The 18,759-nt window shown below is 41.3% G+C and overlaps 1 protein-coding gene across 2 annotated transcripts in view; it reads right to left on the bottom strand.

The window, feature by feature from the left end:
• The window catches only part of WASHC1 (WASH complex subunit 1), a 68,101-nt gene that overhangs the window by 42,278 nt on the left and 7,064 nt on the right, over positions 1-18,759 (bottom strand). The window contains exon 1 of one of the 2 annotated variants that reach the window (XM_034402721.3): positions 16,588-16,854. The exons of the other annotated variant lie outside the window; for it this stretch is intronic. The gene's annotated coding sequence lies outside the window, so the exon portion shown is untranslated. Of the gene's footprint in view, positions 1-16,587; positions 16,855-18,759 lie in introns of those variants that run through there. 2 annotated transcript variants of the gene reach the window in all.

The following is an 18,759-nucleotide window of genomic DNA, read 5'->3' as shown; positions in this document are numbered from 1 at the left end:
TGCACTTCAGGGCTGTTCTCATTACTTGGCACTTGTCTAAACGCAGCTTCTCAATGCTGATGAGTTGAGGCTGGAGAAAAATCTTAAGCACACCGAACGACTTCATCCAAAGAGCCTTTGGCCACATTCACAGTCAAAATGCATCGCTCGGGGACAAGGGAGGCCAGGTGGAGTTCAGTCTCCCAAGATCAGAAATGAGAAAATGCCCCAACAGAGCTTCTACCTCCAGCTGGGTATTCTTTGGCTAGTCTTAAAGTGAGACAATTAAACTGGGCAGCCACTGTTCCTGTACAAAACCATTTGTAGACTGTGGTGGGTCAGTTTTGCAAGATGGTATTTACCTTTAAAGGGACGCAGTGGCTCAGTAGCTAAGACGCTGAGCTTGTCGATTGAAAGGTCAGCAGGTCAGCAGTTCGAATCCCTAGTGTCGCGTAACGGGGTGAGCTCCCATTACTTGTCCCAGCTTCTGCCAACCTAGCAGTTCGAAAGCACATAAAAAATGCAAGTAGAAAAATAGGGACCATCTTTGGTGGGAAGGTCACAGCATTCCGTGCGCCTCTGGTGTTTAATCATGCCGGTCACATGACCACAGAGATGTCTTCGGACAGCGCTGGGTCTTCGCTTTGAAACGGAGATGAACACTGCCCCCTAGAGTCGGGAATGACTAGCACATATGTGCGAGGGGAACCTTTACCTTTATATTTACCTTTAAAAGGATATGATTTGTCCTGCTCCAACCTATTTCTCATGTATCAATGAACAAGCAGAACGATGAATTTTCTGAATCAATGCATACAATCTCCGCTCACAAGTGAAATAACAATATCAAAACCTGTGAACCAATTAGAATTGAACGAGGTCCTCATCTAGTTTGATTTTTTTTCCAGGTTCACATGATGACAGCACACATAATTAAACTAAATGAAGAAGGCTGCATGCTGATCATATGGGATAGGGCAGCCTAAGCACATAGATCTCAAAAATAAACCACTGTCCTTTTATCTTCATGCCAATGCCTCACCTTCGGTCTTGGGACTTTGGCTCAAATACTCCCCAATTTCTTCATTGACAGATTCAGGTAAGCATTGCCTATTCCACACCCTAAAAACAGTGGACTACAAACTTTGGGTCATACACAGCTCTTAAACTTCTATATTGTGTTCCTCTTCATTTAAATCTATTAAAAGTCAGAAATAAGTGATCAAATCACAAAGGTAGTATGGTATGTAAGCCTTCTGTTAAGATTTATATGACCAAGTTTGTTTTTTTAAAAAAAAACAGATTCTTCCCAAAATTTTGAGGAATACTGTATCTATTTGAAAAAGCAATGTCATCCACCAAGATGTTGAGCGTTTCCAGCATATTCTGTTGACATGTTTTGCTTTTTCTGCTGGAAAATGGCAAAAGATGTCACAAACTGAACTCACATGACCATGACAGTCATAAATGCAAGCCATTTGCAAGCGCCCAAAATGCTATCATGTGACCAGAGGTATGTGCAACATATACTTCAAGGATGGTGTTGAAAGAAATATCCATCTGGTTCCGTTCTAAATCGGGAGAAAAAAACATTAGAAACATGGAAAGATGATTTAATGGTGAAGCAGAACCACCAAGCACATGGTTCTGGGAAGCTGAGTTGAGAGGGGGTTATTTATACCCTCTCTTGGGCCTTGCCCTTGAGCTTCCTGTTCCTGTTCAAGAACATGTGTTCTATTGGCTGTTGTAGGGGTAACCCTATAGTTGTTTGAGAAGTTTGGTTGAAGCCTGGAGGGTGATGCATTGTCCCCAGGTGATTTTGCAATGTGGTGAGCTCTGCTACTAGATTATGTCCTGGAGGGTCATGTCTTAATCCCATCAACCTGGAGCTGAAGATCTTTTGTTTTGTAGATAGGCTGACCCAGTCCTACTTAATGGGCACCAAATATCCGCTGGGGGCAGGGAGCTGGTTTCTGTCTTTAGAAACATGTTTCTCCTCTAGGGAAATATAATATTCTGCCTTTTTAAATATTTCTCAAAATATTTCATTCTTCTAGGAGGCTTTTTTTTTTAATTAAAGTCCAGGCATTAAGCAAAGACTATCTGTAAGACTGAGCAATGGATCTCATTTGATTTACAAAAGGTACTTTGTAGTACACTAAGACTATTTTCAACTCTTTAAACATGTCATTAATTGATTTCAGATTTGCAGAGAACACTTTCTAACCACAGAGAATTCAACTACCCAGGAGTTCAAAAAAGTTAAATAAACCCTTTCATACTTTCACTAGGGATTGAGGTGAAAAAAATTATTCGATCCACACAGTGGCGATAAGCACAAAAAGACATGGCCACACATATATGACAAGATATTCAAATTGCCTTTGGCTTTCTAGTGTGATACCTTAGGTTGGCATTTCATATTTTATGCAGAGAGAAGGGAGCTAGGTAATGATGAATCTCTGCAAATTTGCAAAAAATAAACAAGGCTCTTCAATTCTGAGCAGGTATCTTTTAGTTGTAACTAAGAACCAATGTCCAAATGTTGAATTATGCATGCAGATCATGGCTGGACTGTCAGGGATAACTAGTGGCATACTTGGAATACTTCATTGCACCTCATTTCAGTTGCCGATCTCAATATTCTAAGAAATTAAAAAACATAAAAAGAATGCTAACTCCTACTAGCTTAACTTCCCAGCAATACTTGTAGTCTTAGCCATATATTGCATTAAGCCATGGTATGGTTTGCTTGCTTGTGGTTTAGCATAATATATGAAGCCAGCACATTTGGTAAGCCATGATTTATGTTTCGTGCAATGTAAGAAGCAGTATAAATTCTACAGAGGCAACCCAAAGCTACTGCACTAAGCATTTGGCAGCAGAAAGAGTAATTGTGACTCTTAAAAATAACAGATGTTCCAGGAGTTACCGTAATGCACAAATACATCCACAAAAGCAGCAAAAAAAAGTAATATTCAAAAGCACCCTGTGATCAAAAGGAGGAACTGGGGGGGGGGGAGTGTCCTATTTCTTTAGGCCCAGTAAGAAATCAATAAGCTGGAAAAAAACGGCAAACCAGGTTGCACTTGGCCATAAATTATTCCGTGAAGGGTCAGCATAGAGGTTATTAAGAGACAAGATTGCTTTTCTGCAATAAAAAGAGCTTGCTCCAAAGTCTCAGTCTCTAACCACAGAACACAACTTTGCTCTATAGACTTAACAACTACTTTCGGGAGCACTTATTAGACTTACTCACCATCTTTAATCAACTGGAAGCGTGTGCTTTCTAGTTTAACAAATCCCAACAGAAAATAATAAACTTACAAAAACTTTCTTTTTTTAAAGGGGCATCTGTTCAAATATGCCCTCTTTCATCATTTCTGTCAAGGATTCCTATCAAAAGGCAAAACCAAACTGTAAATCCCTATCCAGGTTCACAAACACAGGGGAAAGATTTGGGAGTCCCTTATATCAAGGGTCTCCAATCTTGGCAACTTTAAGACCTGTGGACTTCAACTCCCAGAATTCCTCAACCAGCAAAGCAAAGCTGGCTGAGGAATTCTGGGAGTTGAAGTCCGCAGGTCTTAAAGTTGCCATGGTTGTAGACCCTGCCTTATACCCTTTCTCTTTTCCAAATGTATGAATGGAAATAAATTAGGCTGGTATACCTAGAATGCAGTGTTGGGTTCCTTCCGGTTCGGCTGAGCCAGTAGCGGTGACGATATGACATCACCGAACCGGTTCTCTCCCCCCGCCCTCCTACCCCCCACCCACCCACGTTATTCTTACCTTTTATTTGGTCCCACCCCCAATCTATTGCTGCCTCCTGAGTCCCAGCTGATGACTAGAGGGAAAAAAACTGTTTATAAACTCCTGCCGCAGGGCTTCAAAGGGCCGTCCTACAGCTGATCAGTGTTAAAAGCAAACAAATGAGTCGGGTCATAAGTGCGAGGACTGGTCGTAAGTGCGAGGACCTTCCAGAAATGACTTTGACCAGCTAGCCACGCCCACCTAGTCACATGACCTCCAAGCCACACCCACAAAATAAGCCACACCCACAGAACCGGTAGTAAAAAAATTTAGAACCCACCCCTGCTAGAATGCTATCCACACCTGTGCTACCTTAGTGAAAAAAAGCCAAGTGCAGAAAATGAATGCCAAGCCCCATTTTATCACATTCTGAAAATACTCTAAGGAGAGTTAGAAAGCCTCCCGATCCAATTATCCTTCCGTTATGATCTGACAATTATTCTTTAGATACGCTATTATCTCCATCATGAGGATAATTCCACTACCCAGGGTGGATTTGATTTAAATCAAGTTGATTTAAATCACAATTTAAATCATGATTTAAATCACTAGTAAAAAGGCTTGATTTAAATCAACTCGATTTAAATCATAATTTTTAAAGAGCAACTGTCATCTCTGCTACTCCTTTGACCCACTGTTGACTCACCGATAGTCCCAGTGTTGCAGAATATACAGCCTCCTGCTACATAACTAAACTCCATTTCATGCTGAATAAACTAAATTATTTATGTATTTTAAATAGAAAACTTATCTTACGATAGATTTTTACCCCAAAAGTTTTTTATTAAAATAAATTCGATAAAAATCAATAAAATCCGATTTTAATCAAAAAAATCTGATTTTTTAAAAAAAAAATCATTGATTTTTATCCACCCTGCCACTACCTTAGCTCTATTCTGCTGGTTATGGATTACAAGAGGTTCAAATATGTTATATAATAAACCCAGCCTCTGTGGTTTATAAATCATGAATTATGTATGGTATGTTGTGGTGTCCCAGTCAGGTGGGTTTTATTCAATAAACTAAACCATGGTTAGGATTAGCTATGACCTAATGCCTAGCATATTTGGAGAACAACTTGAGAAATACTACTATACTGATCCCTAGTAGAACAGAGAATAACGGGGTTGGAAAAGACCTTGGAGGTCTTCTAATCAACCCCCCTGCTTGAGCAGGAGACCCTATACCAGTGGTGACGAACCTATGGCATGTGTGCCAGAGGGGACACTCACAGATCTCTCTGTGGGCACACTTGCTGTCGTCCCAGCACAGAGTTCGCCAGAGTTTGCCAATTGGGGCAGCCCCAGTGGGATCAGGTGTCTTGCGGGGCAGCCTAGGAGGCAGGCTCCTCACCCTGGCAGAAAGTGAGGGTGGGAGAGAAGCCTAACGGAGCTGGAGCTGCAGAAGCAGAGACTGAAAAGGAAAAGAAGGAAAGACTAACGTGAAGTGCTCGGTTAGAAAGAACTGGAGCCTTTCTCTGTGGCGGACGGGAGAGGCATCGAGGTTGCGGGCACATCAGGCAGTGCCATAGACAGCCCTCACTCGGCCGGGTCCTGAATTAACGGTCTTAATTTGGCTACTGTGGTAAAGTTACCCCCTGAATCCTGATTTAATTTGTAAATAAGTACAACTACAAGCCTCATCCATATAGCACTCTAAGTCATAAAGGGATTTTTTGGCTTGGCAAAGTCAACAAATTTGAGCAAATCGGTTATTCAAACTATGACCTATGTTGTATGAACATGACATTAAACATATTCATTGATGCAAGTTCTACATTGGGATCATACTTCATACTAAGGTGCAATAGGATTTGTGCTGGTTGTGTTTCTTCAGACAGGTTTGATGAAGCTGTTAACACAACCTGCCAAATAGGGTCTTCTATGTGCCCAGCATGTTGTACAAACTAAGCATTTTGCCAAGTCAGAATATCAGCAAAGTATATTAGAATCATAATTTACTCTCTGAAAAAAAAGGAGGATGGATGGATTACTTCAGTTATCATCAATGACTCTGTGTAATTTGTAGAGTTTAAAACAATTGTTGAATGTTGTTTTAATATAATATAAAACAAGCTAGAAATGAGGATAGAAAAATTCCCTCACCTTCCCCAAAGAAACTCAAGATATATTCTAATGGTTGTAGCACTTACAATTAAGACTCTTTTTGCCAAAAGGGCTAATAAACACATTAGCTTTTAATTGCTTTAAATCATCCTAAATCCATAAATTCTCAATCAAGTGGCTAAATTGATAGGGATGTTAGCCATTGTTAGACCATATGTAAAAGCATCTGAAAATATTGGTCTGATTGTGTTATGCAACAGACTTCTTTGACAGTCCACAATTACTAGCAGACGACTGTTTTGGCTGTTCACCGCCCTGATTCCTTCGGGAGTAGGGCGGTATACAAATTCAATAAATAATAATAATAATAACTTGAATATAATTTTCTATCTTTATCTAGATCTTTCCAATCCCCCTGCCCCCAAGATTCAGGAACAAGCATCATTTATAAATCAAAACCATACACCATCCTGAGGTACAGTTTCTGAATATTTCAATATTGTTATATTGTAAGTATATGGAAGGTTCAACCATACTCAAGTGATGACTCTGAAGGCCCATCTGCCCACTCTGAAGCGCCATTGCTTGGCCCATCTGCCAAGCAATGGCGCTTCTCCTCAGAACTAATTCAAATTCAACTGAGGAGGAGAGAGTTAAGTTTCAACAAATATACCTGACAAGTGTTAAATATTTTGCTGCAGCTGAATAGTTTTTAAAAAATCATGTTGATGCATGAAATGAAGTGTCAAAGCTTTTGAAGTTTTTATTAATTCCTCTAATTTAGGAAATGTAAATGTAGCAGTGACAGGCAATTAACTAGGCGGCGGCAGTTGTCTAGCAGAGGTATCCTCTCAGCAAGGTACTCTGATATAGCTCTCCTCTCCAGAAATATTGTATCTGAGGAAAAAGCCTTGATGTCAAATAGTTCCACCAATGCTTATTCTGTTCAATTTGAACAGAGGTTCATGTAATAACAAGGTTAAGACCAAACATCCCTTTGGATGCTACTGCGCTCCAAATCCCATAAAATCTAGTCCGATTGGCCAATGGTGAGGGAAAATGGGAGCTCTAGTCATCAACATCTGGAGGACTAGTGGTTACTCATTCCTGAAAGAATGAAATATGAATTTCCCCTAGTCAGCAAAAAAATTGGTTTGGCCATTCATGTTGTATTATAGTGAGAAGAAAGAAAGCACTGTCATTTACTGTAGACAGTCTCAGGAAATAATTCAAGAAAGAAAATAAGACGGATATATCAAACAAAAACTTAGTGCCATCAAATTTTAAAATGTAACTAGATATATCAGCAGTAAGAACATTTATGATTTACTTACATTTTGCTCTCAGGTAAAATAAAAGATTACTTAAAAGAAAGACAATTTATTGTTTAACACTTTGAATAGACAATCTGTGGAACTTCAAATGCTGCCAAACTACAATTCCCAACATTACTCACTATTACTCATGGTTCATGGGGTTGAGGCTCATTTTCAATGTTTCTGTGGTTCAGTTCTCCAGTCTTGTAATACACCATCCCCATTCCTTACAACATTATTAAACAACTTATGATTTCAAGGCAATTATGCCCTTCAGACTAATTTCATGCAGTCTTTGGTCTAATTTCAAAACTCCTCTGCAAGTGCTGAATTCAGACATCTGTTAAATTCTGCCAGTCTCTAATCTCTGATGGCTTCCTACTGAGGATAGATAAAAACACAAGGAACTTTACTTTTTTACTTATTCTTCTCTTGCTTCAGCACCCTCTCCATTGCAATGTAGTCCCCAGTAAATTAACCAAGAGAGAGATGGCAAATGTTACTTTGCTCAATACTTAGCGTATGGTCACTGATTTATTTAACGGAAGATTCAAGGATGCATCTATCGATCCTTGACTCAGTATTTGTAGGCCAAATCTGAAGAGAATGGAATTATGTAGTAGGCTGTGCTTCTTTCTTGCACTTTTTGCTGATAGCTAATTTTGCAAGAACCGGATGGTCCCTGCAGGCTGTGATTTGTTCATCACATAGAGAGTTGCAAAATCTGTTGTGATGGTTAGAGAAAATGTAAACTCAGGGCCTAACCCTAATGGAGTCCTTGTCTTTCTGACTTAGCTCGTTGGAGAGCTATCTCCCCCTTGTAGCGCTTCACAGGACTTGGAAAACAATTGAGAGCATTTACACAGGATATTTCCATAAAGTAATAGAAGGAAAAAAAAATAAACAATATCTGGTAACTTATTAAAATCATAAAATGGAAAAAAATGAAAGCAGAGAGAAATGGGATGACTGGGGGCGGGAAGGGGGGACACCAGTGGTGGAATTCAAATTTTTTTACTACTTGGTGGGCGTGGCTGGGGAAGGATACTGCAAAATCTCCATTCCTACCCCACTCTGGGGCCAGCCAGAGGTGGTATTTGCTGGTTCTCCAAACAACTCAAAATTTCCACTACCAATTCTCCAGAACCTGTCAGAACCTGCTGAATTTTACCCCTGGGGGACACAGTATGCTGTGATTCTCCTAAGTTGAGTTTTCCAAGATCGTCTTTTGTGACCTTCCGACAAGCAAAGTCAATGGGGAAACCAGATTCGTGTAACAACCATGTTACTATCTTAACAAGTACAATAATTCACTAGACAATTGTGGCAAGAAAGGTTGTAAAATAGGGCAAAATTCATCTAACAAATGTCTTACTCAGCAACATAAATTTTGGGCTCAATTGTGGTCGTAAATCGAGGACTATCCATAGTTACATATCACAATTCTTCAGATATGTTTATCCCACAGAATATGACTCATGTGCTTACTGCAATCATCATTAAATAAAGAGTGGGGGGTTTTTTTGCAAGTGTAATAGCAAAGGAAGAATGCAAGCAGTAGCAATAAGAGAGATTAAGCTCCACAAATTGCGACAGGAAAGTCCCCTTTTATACCTAGTGATGACATACCAGCCCACCCACCCCCCAAAAAATTATATGTGGCAGCAAGAGAACCAGTTAGGATTGCCAGCTTGCCAAAGGCTACACAACGGCAGTAAAGCAAAACAGATTTGACGTAACCTGGGAAATTGGCTGACAAGTATAAAGTAACCCCAAGGAGCCAAAGTCATCAGAATAAGTATAGCACAAGAAACAAATACGAACAGACAAACAGAGCTCGGGAGCAGGAGTTTACACTCAGGGACTCCAGGAGATAGAAGCAAGCAAAGAGGGAAAAAGGCCAAAGAAAGTGTTGGTGTCAAATTTTATTGCAATCAACCTTAGGAATTGTGTTTTTCAACTCTGGCAATTTTTAAGTTGTATGGACTTCAACTCCCAGAATTCCCTAACCAGCAAAGCCAAATTCTGGGAGTTGAAGTCCACACATCTTAAAGTTGTGAGGTTGAAAAACACCGCTATAGAACTCAATGGAAGAAAAGATTCCTTAGTCTTTAAGGGATGAGGGGGAGAGTAGCTAATGCTAGAAGGCAAGCAACTTGGGCAAGAGATCCTTTCTCTATTTTCATAACTGCTGAGTGATTTCCCTTGATAATTGGGGTAGCTCTAGCGAACGCTAGGAGGCCACAGGTGACAAGAAATGCACAGCAAATTCTGTGTGCTTCTTTTACACACTGCATCTTCACTACGAAGGAGTAACAGCTAGTTACTCCTAGCTGTAAATGGCAATAGGAGATTGTAAAGGAACACGTTCCGCATGTGACACTGCCTCAAAAGGGTGACAATAAGAAGGCAAGAGTAAATTATAAGTACAAATAGTATATAGGTAGTCCTTGACTTACAAGAGTTTGTTTAGTGACTGTTTGAAGTTACAATGGCACTAAAAAAGTGACTTATGACCCCTTTTCATACTTATGGCATCCCCATAGTCATGTGATCAAAATTCAGACGCTTGGCATATTTGTAATTTTGTTTTTACAAATAAAAACAAAAGTAGCATAGATATAAATTATAATTTCCTCTTGGAGCGAGGGGAAAATGCTGGAGAAGTTCCCAGGTAAGCTGTAGCTAGCTGAAGTGGGTCATCTGAGCCCACCCTTAAAATAATAGAACATAGCAGAAGCGGTTAGTTTGGCATAAAATATACAAAGTCACTAATGAAAATGAATATACATGTCCCAGGATAGTGTTGCAAGATCCAATCTGGGTCGGTCACCAGGACCAGAGGTTTTGTCTTCTGACTTGTGCTGGAGCCCATCCTCAGGGAACTTCTCTCTAGCCTGGGAAGAGGAAGATGGGCTCCAGCACAAGTCTGAAAGCTTGGAAGACAAAACCTCTGGTCCCCATGACCGACTCAGATTGGATTCTGCAACTACAAGGCCACTGCGGAAATCTTCCCATATTTCAAAAATGTAGTTTATAATATAAAGTTACTCATGCAAATGGAAATGGGTCATTTTTAGAAGGCATAAGGGAGCAGGTAAATAGATCTGATGGGTCCTTTCAAAAAATATTTACCACTAATAGCATCCACTCATCTCAAGGATATTTATACTGTAATATTAAACTGGCCTCTTTGGGGCATTGTTCAGCAGCTCAGCCTTTCCCATATATTATAAAAATCTCATCAACACAGGTGTTTGGGTCAGCACTAAAACGTTAACTGAGCCCACTTTTGCTGATGTGGACTGTCTAATAATACTTTCCTTCCACAGAACCTCTTCCTTCCAGCAATCCCCTTCCGAGCACTGCACTAAATTTTAACATCGCTGCAAAAGTTATTAGTAACAGTTTGCAGACTTTTTTTTGTGTGTTAATTTTTGAGCAGATGAGGATTTCTATCACAACAAAGCCATTCATCACAACAGCTGTTTATGCTTTAGGAAAATTAGCAAGGAAAGAATGGGAACCGGAAATTGACACAGAAGATTGCCAATTCCCGTTGGAAAAAAAACAAATCTTGGGCTATGATTTCACTTGATTACAGGTAGTTCTCGGCTTAAAATGGCAATTGATCCTGCAATTTTGATTATAAGTTATGACGGTTGTTAAGGTCACCACATGACCAGCCCAATTTTATGACTTGTTTGTGGCAGTCATAAAGCAAGCCCGTTGTTCACTATGGCATGTTATTTTTTTTTGCAGAAACTGGAAATCCATCAAAAATGTCATAAATCGCAGTCCTGTGACCATAGGAAGCTGCAAATGGCCATAAACATGAGCCAAGCTGATTGCCGAGTGCCCAAAATGTGGTCTCGTAATGGGGAGGGTGTAATTGTAACTTCAAATCTGGGTCCGAAATGGCTTTTTCGAGGTCTATCGTAACTTTGAATGGTTGCTAATTAAATGATTATAAGCCGAGGACCATCTATAAATGCAAAGCAATTGAGGTAAAATCCAGGAAGAGATCTGACTTGAAGAGATAGTAACTGGTGTACAGTATACTGGTAATTTGAGGGCACCTGGTGTAGATATTGAACCCAATTCTGGTTCTGTTAAGATGACTCAATAAAAGTTCTCCTAGAACTGTGATGGCGAACCTATGGCACGCATGCCAGAGGTGGCACGCAAAGCTGTCTCTGTGGGCACACGCGCTGTTGCCATCTGCTCTTCTGGTTTCTGGCATGCCGCCCAGCTGGTCTTTGTGGGCACCAGAGCACCGGAAAACGGCCAAAACCCAGGCAAAAACGGCTCAAAAAACGGCCTGAAAATGGCCCAGAAAATGCCCCCAAAATGCCCAAAAAACAGCATGCACACTCCAGCCAGCTGGTCTTCGGGTTTCCGGTGCTCGGGTGCGTGCAAAGACCAGCTAGCGTGCGCACATGCATGTGCCAGAAACCCCAGCTGGTCTTTGGGTTTCTGGTGCTCCGATGCGCATACATGCATGCACGTTCCAGTTTGGGCACTCGGTGTCAAAAAGGTTCCCCATCACTGTCCTAGAAAGCCATGCATGATGTTTTTTGTTTTTTTTTAATTTGATTTATATGCCGCCCTTCTCCGAAGACTCAGGGCGGCTTACAATGCGTTAAGCAATAGCCTTCATCCTTTTGTATATTTATACAAAAGATGGCGAAAGCAGGATGAGTGGAGCCCAAAAAATATTTTTTTTCTTGTTTTCCTCCTCTAAATCTAGGTGCGTCTTATAGTCCAGTGCATTTTATAGTCCGAAAAATATGGTATCTCAGCAATGTAATACACTGAAGCATTTTGAGAACTAAATTGTAATTCAATATTCAAAAATAAGAATAGCATTTGATGTCCGGTGCTGGAAAATGAAGATGCCAAAAAAAAAAAAAAAAAGCAAGCTTCAATTCCCATTTCACGAAGGACTCAGCCATTAGGGATATACAAAGTATTCAAAATGAATATAGTTTGCAGACTTCGAACGCTTTGCAATTTGCAAACAAAGCGCGCCTCATCAAATTTTTAATAATGCAACCATGTCTTCTGCAAGACTCCTCTTTTTTTTTTTTTTTAATTTGATTTATATGCCGCCCTTCTCCGGAGACTCAGGGCGGCTTACAATGTGCTCAGCAATAGCCTTCATCCTTTTGTATATTTATACAAAGTCAGCTTATTGCCCCCACAAACTGGGTCCTCATTTCACCTACCTTAGAAAGGATGGAAGGCTGAGTCAACCTTGAGCCTTGGAGAGATTCGAACCAGCAGAAATTGCAGGCAGCTGTGTTAATAACAGGGTGCACTAAACCACTGTACTATCAAGGCTCTTATTCAAAAGCTTCTCCTGGCTGTCTCCACATGCACGCTCCCTTTGCAAATCTTATCCATTGCCAGTTTGTGTGCTACAACTGTGGCTTGGTCAAATGGCAGCCATTTCTAATTCCTCCCGGTGCTTGAGAGGGTGCTATTGAGAAAACAGTGCAGCACTGAGAAAGTTTAGTTAGTTTAGTTTAGTTTATTTGATTTGTATACCGCCCTACTCCCGAAGGACTCAGGGCGGTGAACAGCCAAGCAATAAAATACATAAATACACAAAATTTAAAACCAGATAAAATCAAATTAAATCATTTTGGCCCAGACAGATTAAAACACCCCAATAATTTAAAAACAGATTAAAATTTACATATTAAAAGAGGGAGGAGATTAGGCCAAGCCCGCTTGATGGAATAAAAAAGTCTTCACAGCGCGGCGGAAGGTGCGCAGATCCGGAATCCTCCGTATCTCTGGGGGGAGCTCATTCCAGACGGTAGGTGCCCCCACAGAGAAGGCTCTCCCCCTAGGGGTCGCCAGCCGACACTGTTTGGCTGACGGCATCCGGAGGAGTCCCTCTCTATGAGAGCGTACTGGCCGGTGGGAGGCTATTGGTGGTAGTAGGCGGTCCCGTAGATAACCAGGTCCTAAGCCATGGAGCACTTTGAAGGTGGTAACCAAAACCTTGAAGCGCACCCGGAAGACCACCGGGAGCCAGTGCAGCTCGCGCAGGAGAGGTGTCACATGGGAGCGCCATGACGCTCCCATCACCACCCGCGCGGCTGCACTCTGCGCCAGTTGGAGCCTCTGGGTGCTCCTCAAGGGGAGCCCCATGTAGAGAGCATTACAATAGTCCAGGCGGGAGGTGACGAGGGCATGAGTGACCGTGCGTAACGAGTCCCGATCCAGAAAGGGACGCAACTGGCGAATCAGGCGAACCTGATAAAAAATCCTCCCAGTCACGGCCGTCAGGTGCTCTTCTAAAGACAGCCGTGAATCCAGGAGGACGCCCAAGTTGCGAGCCCTCTCCGTGGGGGCCAGTGATTCGCCCCCAATAGTCAGTGATGGCGTCAACTGACTATATCGGGACGTCGGAAACCACAGCCACTCGGTCTTGGATGGGTTGAGCCTGAGCCTGTTCCTCCCCATCCAGATCCGTACGGCCTCCAGGCACCGGGACATCACTTCAAGGGCATCGTTGGGGTGATCCGGGGTGGAGATGTACAGCTGGGTGTCGTCAGCGTACTGATGGTACTCCACCCCGAAACCACGGATGATCTCGCCCAGCGGCTTCACATAAATGTTGAACAGGAGAGGCAAGAGGACCGACCCCTGCGGCACCCCACATATGAGGGGCCTCGGGGTCGACCTCTGTCCCCCTGTCAACACAGACTGCGACCCGTCAGAGAGAAAGGAGGAGAACCACTGTAGAACAGTGCCTCCCACCCCCAACCCTTCCAACCGGTGCAGCATGATATCATGATCGATGGTATCAAAAGCCGAAAGAAGGATCAATTCCCAGGCAACTAATTTACAACAGATTTGGGGGGAATCAGCTGATTAGAGTTAATTAAGCCTCCATGTTACAGGTCGATTTACAACAGTTCATTTAGAGACCATTGAAAATTACAACAGTACTGAAAAAAGTGACTTATGCCTGTTTTCATGCTTATGACTGTTGCAGCATTCCCCTGGTCATGTGATCAAAATTTGGATGCTTGGCAACCGATTCATATTTATGATGGTTGCAGTGTCCCGGAGTGATGTGATTACCCTTTGTGACATTCTTACAAGCAAAGTCAATGGGGAAGCCAGATTCACTTAACCTTGTTACTTAACTCTATAACTGCAGTGATTCACTTTACTGTGGCAAGAAAGGTTGTAAATGGGGGCAAAATTTACTTAGCAACAGAAATTTTGGGCTCAGTTGTGGACATAAGGTCAAGGACTACCTGTACTTGTAGGACTCTGTATCCACGGTGGTTGGCAAATTAGTATTGCTCCAGGTCCTTATGGTGAAACCTGATAAGGCCTAAAGAGGTGTACCTTTTCTGCTATGGTGCCTTCCTTATGAAACAGCCTCCCTCAAAAGATATGGCTGATCCTGATTCTATTAGCCTTTAGAAAGGAGGTGAAGACTGGCTTTTCCCCAGGCAATAAGGCCAGGATATATTGATTTGATAATTCAGATCCAGTTTCTCTCTCTCTTAAACCATACAGTCAGGGCTATCTTGAATTTCTTTCTCAAACTTTTTTTTTCTTCTGGAATAAGTTCATGTCTTACTAATGGTCGCTTCATATTTGCTTCAAGGCTCTTCTACAGTTGTCTTGTAATCTAAGAGCTAATGCTCTTCTACATTTGCCAAGAAAAAAAGTTTGAGATTGAATGGTGGAGACAGTATCAATGGAGCTCAAGAGGTTAAATACATTTAGCTAAGATTTTCACTTTAAAAGCATTGAGAAACATTGTCTTAAACACCAACATTATTATGCCTTCATAAGCTTCTCTAGGTTTGAGCTCTTTTCCCTGAATGCATGATGGTAACTTTAGTGCATAAAGGATTTCAGAGAAAAGATTGTGGAGGCTAATACAAGAGATCTTCACTATGAACTGAAATTAAATGTTAAAAGAATAACAGTTGAAAACCGGTCCAATTCTGATTAGACAAATTGATAAAATAAGCCAGTATGGGTATAAGATGGCTGTAGAACACGAGAACTACAACCCAACACATCTGACGCACTAAGCTAGTAAAAATAAGACAGAACATTAAATTTTAAAAGGGAATATCTGTTTTCTTTATAATGCATTCCTACTATCAGAAGCAAGCTCTTCTGAGCTAAATGGCATTAAAGGTATGCCAGGTATAGTTTTTTAAAAAAATCATTATTTATTAGATTAACATCTTTTCTTCAAAAAACTGAAGGCAGTTTCCATAGAGATCCCCCTTCATTTTATTCCAACAACAGGCTTGTGAAGTAGGCTGGGCCGAGAGAAAGCGTGTGGCCTACAGTCACTTTGTAAGATGCCATGGATAAAAGTGACCTAGCCCTTGTGTCACTATATCACAGCATTCCCATTTTCCACTACCTTGAATTTAAGAAATCAGGAAACACACACACTTGTCCTACTCCAACTTTTTAAACACATATCTTCATAATATAAAAAATGGAAGTGGGCTACCACTTTCCAGAAGTGTGCTTCTGGAAATATAAATTAATATATAATTTATAAATTAATATATAATATAATTTATAAATTATATAAATTAATATACAATTTATAAAAATGCCTTTGGGCTCACATCTTAGAAAATAAAAATGGCAGGGGATAACAGGCCAAAAGCATTGTTTGGAAGTCCATTCCATGGTTCATAGACAATTGGCAGTGAAAACTGGTACAAGAAAAACCCAGTTCATCAGCTTGGTGATTTGATGAATAACTCCAGCACAAACAGCCCTCTCCCCAAGGTGACACTGTCCACAATAAAATTCTAAGTTTTCCTACTCCTTACTTTTAAGAAACTCGAAATTTACGCCGTGGAGTACTGCTGGTAGTTCAATAAATCACGGATAGGACTAACCTTCTGTGCCTCTTAAGGTATTGTAAAATAAAAAAAGATGGAATATCACAAATAAAATGAGGTTGCCCCTTTCCCAGAGCATTCAGATCTTCCCCAGGTATACCAGATATTCCCCAGATCAGGGGTCTCTAATCTTGGCAACTTGAAGACTTGTGGACTTCAACTCCCAGAATTCCTCAGCCAGCAAAGCTGGCTGAGGAATTCTGGGAGTTGAAGTCCACAAGTCTTCAAGTTGCCAAGATTGGAGACCCCTGCCCCAGATGATGCCCTCCAGCATTGTAGGGACTACAATTCCCAAGATTCCTACAGCCTTCCTTAAAAAAAAAAATCCTGAGGTTTCTACCCCAGCAATTCTCTCCCCCGTATTGGCCCTGACATTCCCCCGTGGGAAACAAATACTGTAAGCAACCCCCCTCCCGCCAGGAGGTTACGCCTACGTCTTTGCTAGGCAGAAAGAAGAAAGAAAAAGACTGCGCAGCCTTCGCCCTCCCTGGTCCTCACCTGTTCAGTACTGAGAAGCTGGAGCCAGGCCCCCTCCTAGCAACCGAGAAGGCACGAGAAACGAAAGCCCTCTGAGCATCTTTATATCCGCCCGGAGTTTTACGCACTTCCGCCAGCGTCAGAGAGCTTCCCAGTTTGAAAGGTTCCCGCTTCCGCCCTTAGATGAAATCACAACGGATTCTTGGCAATTTCAAAGAGGCGGTTTAAAAAAAAAAATCAACCCGTAGTTCTGAGCTTGTTTGATGTCTGCCTCCTTTGGAAATTCTAGGCAAAGAAGAATGAAAATTGTCTAATGAAAATTTGTCTAATTTTCATTAGACAAATAGAGAATCAGGCAGTACCATTAAAAGCTAACAGGCTTATTAAGCAATCCTGTGTGCATTCCCATTTCGAAATAGGCCCGTCTGAATTCAACCGTGTTTATTCTCAAATAAATGAGTACTGTACAGCGTGGGAATTTTACAACAGCATGAGCTTTCCGGAGTGAATTCTTGATGTAGTTTTTGATACAAATGTGGCAAGGAAGGTCATAAAATGGAGCAAAATTTACTTCAATGCCTCGCTTAGCAACAGAAATTTTAGGCTGAATGATGGCTGTAAGGCTACCGGTACTATCCATGACTTTTAAAAAACAAATTTACGTAAGATCTCCGACCTCCGGGTGTTTCGCTGTGCACTGAAGACCCTGTTGTTCCACCAGGCCGGGCTATCAACATAATAATTTTAAATTGGAGTATTTTAAATTTTCGGGGTTTTAAACCGGGCCAAATCTATTTAATTATTTTAATTTTTAATCATTGTTTTGTCTTGTGTTTTTAAATTGGCTGTACACCGCCCTGAGTCCTTCGGGAGAAGGGCGGTATAGAAATAAAATTATTATTATTATTATTATTATTAAATTACTTAGAAAGGCAGTTTCTAAGTATATTAAGTACATTTAATACACTGGAGTACAATCTACTCAAATACCGATATATAAAATGTCATTTTATTACAGTGTTATTTTGGAGCTCTTCAGATTTCCAAGCCTGATGCCAAATAATCAAGGGTGCTTGGTGCTAATCCTTATGGCTTTTGACAAGTAGGCAACGAGAAGAGAATTCTGAAGGAGAAGATAAGTTTTGGATGATAGTAGTTGGCGAAGACAATGTGGGACTAAAATTAAATATAAAGAAAACCAAAGTAACAACAGCTACAGCAACCAACCTTAAAGCAGTTAGAAGTTAACAGACTTATACAGTGCTTTACAGCCCTCTCTAAGCATTTTACAGAGTCAGTTATTGCCCCCAACAATCTGGGTCCTCATTTTACCGACCTCGGAAGGATGGAAGGATAAATCAACTTTGAGCCTGGTGAGATTCGATCTGCCAAACTGCTGGCAGCCGGTGATCAGCAGACGTAGCTTGCAGTACTGTATTCTAACCACTACGCCACCGCGGCTTTTTAACAAAGAATACATTGAAATAGTGGATACTTCTGCCTTTTAGGATCAACCATCAATTGTATTGTCTTCATGGATCACTGTCTTGTGGTGGCAAAGGGGCTTGTGCAGCTCAATGAAGCCATGAGTTACATGGTGTAGGAACACCCAGGATGGAAAGGTCATGGTAGAGAGTTCTAACAAAAAATGGTACACTGAAGAAGGAAAGGGCAACCCATTCCAGGATCCTTGCCAAGAAAACCCTATGGTAAGTATCAAAAGGCTAAAAGATATGATGGCAGAAGATGAGCCCCCTCAGGTTGGAAGGTCTCCTACTGAGGAAGACCGCAGGGCATTTACAAGTAGCTCCAGAAAGAGTGAAGTGGCTGGGCCAAAGCCAAAAGGAAGCTCAGCAGTGGATGTATCTGGTTGTGAAAGGAAAGTCCAATAAGGTAAAGAACAATATTGCATAAGAACCTGGCATATAAGATCTATGAATCAAGGTAAACTGGATGTGGTCAAATATGAGATGACAAGATTGAACATCAACATCTTGGAAATCAGTGAACTAAAGTGGATGGGAATGGGTAAATTTAATTTAGATGACCATTATATCTACCGATACTACTGTGGGCAAGAATCCCTTAGAGCAGGGGTGTCAAACTTAAGGCCTGGGGGCCAGATCCAGCCCACGGGGTGCTTAGATTTGGCCCACAGGGTTGCCCTGGAAACAGAGAAGGACTGGCCTACTG

Source organism: Pantherophis guttatus, chromosome 7, assembly GCF_059756535.1.
Source record: "Pantherophis guttatus breed Tessera chromosome 7, ASM5975653v1, whole genome shotgun sequence".
Lineage (NCBI taxonomy): Eukaryota > Metazoa > Chordata > Lepidosauria > Squamata > Colubridae > Pantherophis > Pantherophis guttatus.
This window is presented reverse-complemented; position numbering and strand designations above follow the sequence as displayed.